Source organism: Chenopodium quinoa, unplaced genomic scaffold (assembly GCF_001683475.1).
Source record: "Chenopodium quinoa cultivar QQ74 unplaced genomic scaffold, ASM168347v1, whole genome shotgun sequence".
Lineage (NCBI taxonomy): Eukaryota > Viridiplantae > Streptophyta > Magnoliopsida > Caryophyllales > Amaranthaceae > Chenopodium > Chenopodium quinoa.
Genome location: NW_018742914.1, coordinates 6,610,354 through 6,618,038, shown reverse-complemented (window position 1 = coordinate 6,618,038; position 7,685 = coordinate 6,610,354).

Sequence of the window (7,685 nt, the reverse complement as noted above, 5' to 3'; positions counted from 1 at the left end):
TCACTAGTCTTAGCACACACTTTGAGTACACATCACCGTGACCATGTCTTAGGTTCATGCATGAGTTGGTCATTTTCGTCATTTTAGTTGGGGGGTACATTCTATTCCTAATTCTTCATATTTCTCCATCTAAATCTTCTTTCGCATTCTATCCCAATATTTCTTCACTTCCTCCATCCATTGCATGTTGAATAGAGTTTGAGTCAAATAATTAACAATAAGTATCCCCAAATTCCTTTTCCACAGTACTTGGTCGAGGAGAGAAGGGCGATTAATCAAGGACAACCTCTTTATTCAAATCTCGCTTTTTGATAAACCGATTTGTCAAAAGAGGAAGGCTAAGAAGATAATGGCAACTCAAGAAGAAGTCAATGATCTTAAGAACCAATTGGCTACTGTGACTGAGACATTGAAACTTCTCGCACTTAAGGTCGATAATCCTGTGAAGCAACAACAGATGGATCTCATACAAGAGAGTCTAAGCAAGCTATCTAGTGACTATAAATTTCAGGGCATGAGTTCACAAGGGGTCCCGCTGGACAAGGAACTTCTTCCGCATAAGTTCAACGCCACTGACATCCCTAAATTCAAGGCAACAGATAACCCTTACTTCCATCTAAGAGCTTTTGAAACAATAATGAGTATTAAGGGTATCGATAAGAAGGTTTTTCCCTCTTTGTTCCTACTATCTCTTGAAACCGTTTGCCAACAATGGTTTTTCTCCCTTGACAAGGAAAAAACCTCTACCTGGGAATCAATAGTGAACGCTTTCGTTGATAGGTACAAGTGCAATATCCAAGTTGAAACCGACCATAGACAACTTGAGATGCTAAGACAAAAAGAGAATGAAGGCTTTACTTCTTTCTTTAATAAATGGAGGGAAACTTCCACCAAGATGATTGAGGTCCCCACCGAAAAGGAGTCTGTGAGGATGTTTATCAAGAATCTCCAAGAAAAGTATTCAAAGCACTTAAAATATCAACATAACTTGAATACTTTCAAGGCCGTCTATGACATAGGTATCGAGATCGAAGATGACCTCGCAAAGAAAAAATCTGCTAACAATAGCAACCACGGTGGCTGGAAAGGAAAGAAGAGCGAAAATCCTTCTTCTTCCGAAAACGCCCACTCTAGTAATAATGTTAGTACCTTTGACCATAATGGTGTCTTTGCCATAGATAATCAAGGATCTAAAAGGAAACCCAGGCGAGAGTTCACATCCATTGGAATGACCTACGATGCTGCTTTCGATCGTCTCTATGATCGAGGATTAATCAAACTTATCGGCCCTACCGAGGATCCAACACCAGAAAATTGATCTTCGAGATGGAATCCAAATTCCGATTGCAAGTACCATCGAGGAAACGGTCATACCACTGATGAATGCTACAAGTTTCAAAACCTCATTCAAGGTCTCATAGAGGCAAATAAGATCCCATTGCCTCTAGCTAGCGAGAAGACTGGATGATGACGGAGCAAACAATACAAGATAGAGGCGAGCTTCAACGACAAGAATTCGTGACCTCTTTTTTCTATTTCTTTTTTATTTTACCCTCTCCCCAATAAGTCTAGCATAGGCATCTTTCTTTTCCTTTAGATTTATTTTGTAGGATCATTATTTATTTTCTTTTAATAAAATGAGCATTTATTTCCTTATATATGATCATTTCATTACATCGCATTCAAAAAAAAAAAAAAAGGAAAAAAATCCATGTCGAATTAAGCACAAGGTATACCAATGATTTGAGGTACCCCTTGCAGCCACATCATATCTCCTTTCGCCTTTCAAATTTACAACCCTTTCTTCATAAGCCACTTTGAGCCTCGTCTAACGATAGACATTTCTTTTTTCAACCTACATCCACCTAACCTTGGGATGGGATGGCGTGAAACTTGTGCAATTCTAAAGAAAGCTTGAGCAAATTCAAAAGAAAGCAATAGCAAAAAATAAGCAATAATAAAAAAACGAAAACAAGTGTACAAAAGGGTAAGTGTTCCAATGTCTTTGATATGAAAGTATCTTCGATAAGAACATGTCTCAGATTGCGTCTCTTATCGAGTGCTCGGTACCGTGCCTGAGAAACATGAATGCCAAGTGAGTGATAGACCACATGATCGGGATTTCCCACACTTATAAAAATAAAATAAATGCTAAAGCAAAGAGAGCTAAAAAAGAGTAGAAACTCAAGCATAAAATTATAAATATTCAAAAGCAAGGTTGCACACCTTGGGGGCTTATCTAAGGTCTTGAGCCTTTATCCCCTTCTTCTTTAAACCTTTAGCCTAACCACGTTACAACCCTTAAAAAGACCTTTTTGAGGTATACACACTTGTGCGAGGTTTGGCTAGAGCTACGTTCAGCCTGATTCCTAACGGATACGTAGGCAACCTCACATCGAGGTGCGACCGTAATAAACATGCATTCATATTCACATTCACACACTTACACCATGATTATATCAAGGAATTCCCTATGCTCATCTCTTTTCATTTAGAGCTAGACTTGGGGGCTTGATCCTTATATTATTAGCTTACCTAGCCTAAGAGTCACCACCATTTGACTCTTTTTAATATATTTTTCCACATACTTAGCTCTTGCGGCCTAAATTTAGTGTCCCTATCACACACATCACACATACATGACCAAATATATTTCCCTTAGGAACCCTTTGTCATGGAATCTTAACGTTGAAGCATGCCTTGTCGCACCACTCATCACTCATAATTGTCATTGCATCACGAAGTATGAAGTGCTTAGCCTCCGTGCCTAAGTTACCCAAATACTTTCATCATGGAGTCAATAGTTGAGATAGCCTAGGATGAATTAATCCTTGAACCTTGAGAGATAGTATCAAACAACATTTGACTAAGCTCATTCAACATGCATCTTCAAACTTTTGATTTTCTATTTCACGTCTTTCTTTTTCGGGAGAAAGTCGGTACCCTCCACAAAATTGACGGAAATTTTTTGCTTTTTTGCATTTTTCGAGTCGCACGATCACATTACAATGCACACATGAGTCATGTACACATTGAGTCATGTCGTACCATATCACTTTGATTTGAGTCTACGACATGTGTCATTTCACTTTGAGTCGAGTCAACCTCGATTCAGTCAAACATATCGAGTCAAGTTTATACCTTGAGTCGTATCAAGTCGATGAGTCAAGCAACATTAAGCCTTAGGTCACCCTAAGATAATTAAAGAAATTGGCAAAGTTCTATAGTCAAAAATAAATACAGGTGCAGCAGAATAGGGAAGACCCTACTCCAATTCTTGGCGCCAGAGATATCTCAGCAACGACAGAGCTCAAAGCCTCTCAGAAAGGTGATTTCGACCTCATGCAGCAATTTCGGGTTCCTTGGTACGCCAGTTAGCCCCTATAAGAAATTTGACATGATTAGTATTCGGCTCGATTACAATAGTAGTTAGTGATTGACCTGACAAAAAATCGTCTCACTTAGCTTAAGCGCCTAAAACATTGGCTCATTACAATCGGTTCAAAAGCAAGCACTTAAACGACAATATTTCCAAATATGGATTGTCGCGCATTCTTATTAAACGACAAAGTTTTCCAAAAATTGGATTGTCATCCCCAACTGACAATATTTCCAAAAATGGATTGTCGTGCATCATCTTTAACGACAATTTTTCCAAGATTGGATTGTCATCTCTGGCAAAGTTTCCAAGCGTGGATTGTCGTGCTCCTTCTTTGTTTGGCAATTTTTTCCAAGTTCGGATTGTCATCGCTGGCAAGTTTTCCGAAATTGGATTGTCATAAACCCAGTTCCCTATGGAAAATTTCCCAAAGAATTGTTGTAGGTTTCTATTCATCATAAATATCGGCAAAAGTTCCTCAATGTGGATTGTCATTCATTTAAGTAAGTGGCAAATTTTCCCGAAGTGGATTGTCGGTCGACTTTTTTTTGCAAATGTTCCAAGACGCGGATCGTCAATAGTGGCAATATTTTCCCAAAAGGATTGTCGCATAGCGTTGGAAAATTTCCAAGGTGGATTGCTTTCAAGAGTTATATTCCAAGATGTGGATTGTCGATCGTAGCAAAGTCCTTATGAAAGATTGTTACGAAGCATTGGCAACTTTTCCAAAAATTGGATTTTGGCAAATTTTCCGAGGTACGACATTTCCAAGGATGGATTGTTACGTGGCATTGACAACTTTCCCTAAATCGGATTGTCATACATCATACAAGAGTTGTGTTGGCAACTATTCCCAAAGAAAAGAGGATTGTCATCACAGCAAAAGCACCGACATACTGGTTCACAAGCAGCAAAGTACCGACGTACTGGCATAGCAAACATTAAGAAGCAGTGATCTTTTCGAAGACTATCACAGCGGAAATTAGAGTCATATAAAAAAGAAGCTCTTTGTTCAGAGACGAGTGAACATCGAAACAACAAGGTGGCGTTCCTTAGATTGTGGAAAGTTGTCACAAACAACTAAGGATTGTTTCAAGAGAAATAATCTTCGATAGTATTCCCTTGGACGCGGAATATTATCAAAGCGGAGGAGGATCGTTTCAGGCGAAGCAATCTTCTAATTTGGAAGCGGTTACGGGCGTATCAGTTTTCAAGCGGGATGACATTCTCTAGCTTGTAGGAGGTCATCAAAACAACAAGGATGCAAAACAATCGGTTACTTTCAGAGGCGTGTGCTCGACGGTGGAAGATACGCGTTTCTTAACTCTTCTATCTGTTTAACTAACGCTAGTTTTGGAGGTATCGGCGTTACAAGATTGATTTAGGATCGCAGAACGTTCTGAATCATTCTCCGTCCCTATCAATACTTTGACTTTTGTTTTCGAAACTTGCGTTTCTCCAAACTCAGTCAAAGTGGGGGCTTCTGTAGACACCCATTTTTGTCTCCCCAAAACCAAACCCAGTGATGAGTACCTTTCGCGTCGAATCATAATCGAATGAAGTGAAAGTGTGGAAAGTCTAGCGTTGCGGATAGTTTTAATTTCTTTTCTTTTCTCTCTGTTTTTTGAAAACTTTATTTTAAGAAAACATCCAATCCATTTTGGTTGGTCCATGATATGGGTCCAATAGTAGTGTAGTTGGATGGGGCTTTCAAAGACCTTTCCAACGATATATTATAAGCCCCATTCCGATGAATATTGAGGAAGTTATGGCCAATTTACTAAACTGGGTCCGGTTTGAGCTTTATGTACGGCCCAATGATCTAGGGGAGGGCCTAATATAATTTATCATTCCTAATGCAATTAGGAATGGTTTTAGTCTTCTAGAACATTCTAGAAGGTTCTTTTCATTCCTAATTCAATTAGGACTTTTCAGAGTTTTAATCAAGATCAAATAGCATTTTCGATGGAATTATATTATTTTATCTTCAGTATAGGAAATTTATCATATTTTCGAAAACGCGTTGAAAATCAGTTTGGCGTCCAACCCCAGGCCTTGGCGCCTGGAACCAGGATTGGCGCCAGGCGCTAGCCATTGGCGCCTGGCGCTAGCCACTGGTGCTGGCGCCAACTAGCCAGGGCTGGCGCCAATGCTGTTTTGAGAGCGTCAGACTCTGTTTTGTTAAATTATCTTTTTTGGATGATTTTCTCTATAAATATCGTATCAAAAACTCCGTTTTCATTCACCAACTTTCATCTACAATTCATTTATCTACGATCATCTTTCATTCACCAATTCTCCATAATCAAGTATTCTTTAGCATTCTTTCTTTCTTTTAAATACAAAATTCCGCATTCGCAAGATCTAGAAACACCTAGCCATATTCGAAGTTGCCTTCGCCCTAGACGTGAAAGGTTTTAATTTATGAGGGTTTGGTCCCAAATCTCTCTTTCAATTATTTAATTTAATTGTTTTGATTATTATTTTCCTTGAAGTTACTAACGTGTGTATTTTATTATTAGAAAGAGGTACGAAGCATCAAAGTAAGTACTTTAATTGATTAATTGATATTATGATGTAGAAATCATGTTTATATTGTTATTATGATTCCTAGTATCATGTCTAGGGTAATTTTAATATTAAATATGATTGTTACGATGCTTCCTATGTTCTTCCTAATATTTATTCATGTTAGTATCATGTTAGGGTTAAAGATTTGATTTTTATCGCTTAGTGACATGCTAGGGTTTGTTATTAATCTTGTTAGTATCATGCCTAGGATCTTGCTATTTTTATTATGCTTTAATATTAACATGAACATGATTGTGATTATAATTGTTATAATTTATGATTATTATTATTATTATTATTATTATTATTATTATTATTATTATTATTTTGATGATGATTATTTTATTCATGATTATGATTATTATTGTCATCGTTATTATTATTATGATGTTGCTTGATATTTATTTTATTGCTTGATCACCTTTTTATTGCATGTTTAAAGGGAATTGGTACTTGTAATCACGCTTAATAAGATAATTAATAATCTTGTTAGGGTTAATATGATTATAATTCAAGTGATCGCCAATAATAGTTTATTTGTGCATTAAATTCAACCAACATAGATTAAACAGGTTTAGGGTTAATCCTATTGATTGCATGTTAATTAAAAAGCGCACATGAATACGATCAGAATAAAGTAGAGGCCTATTATTAGGGCAGGTTCAATCTTTTTTAGGTTGGATTTGTACCTTCATCCGATCCCGGACCCTTATTTGGTTCATGACCTTATGGAGTTGACGATCTCTTGGATCGTTAAGGGGTGTAACCTTCACCTCGTGAATGGTTTACAAGTTCCTTAAAAACTTGTTGGCGACTCTTTTGCTCTATCTTCTTCCCTTTTGGACGCCACGGTACTTTAGTGTATGATCACAGTGGGGTTCAAGCTAGTGGGATTTTAAAGCTTGAAATTATTCCCTAAAGCATCCTTTAGAGGACCTACATTCAATTTTGGAATAGATTGTTTCCCCTTCAGCTAGCACCCCATGCTTCTTTTCCACCTAAGCCTTTTTGTCCGTGGTGTTAGCTTTCCTTTTCCCTTTGTCTTTAGTAGTATTCTTCTTCCTAGGCATATAATTAGCTTTTAATCAAGCACGTAGGTGTTTTGAATTAAATTCTTGCACCTAAGCGTTCTTTAGCCGGTGTCACCCTGTCACCTAGACGATTCTTCACATCGGTTCTACCCTGATCAATTGAAGACTTCTTCAGCAACCACTTCTTTACATCATTAGGTAAAGAAGGGGGAACCTTTTGGGTAATCACTTCCCATAAAGGTCTAGCGCTCTAGTAAGTGTCAAATCTATCTACTTCTTGAGATACGGGATACTCATAGGGAGGACGAAGGTCCCCGGAAGGAATATTTTGAAGCAAGTCGTATTGTCTTTTTACCCTGCAGGGATAATAATATGTTACACGAGACAAGCTTGGGAGACAGCAGAAAGGTTGCTTGTTAACACCAACCATCCTTTCTATTTCCCACCATGGGATGACCCACTTGATAGCAAAATCACGTGATTCAAAGAATTTTCTCCACCCATGGCGCCCAATTTTAGGGATGCGTTTCTTCCTTCTCACGAAGCAAGTGGGAGTATATTTTTTAATGTCGTCCGGAGGGCTAATTAATCCTAGCCTCTCCATTAGCCACATTTGTAAAAAATTGCAATGCAAATAAATCATTATTACAATACAAAATATATATTTTTTGATTTCCGTAATTAAAAATATTATTTTTTCTACC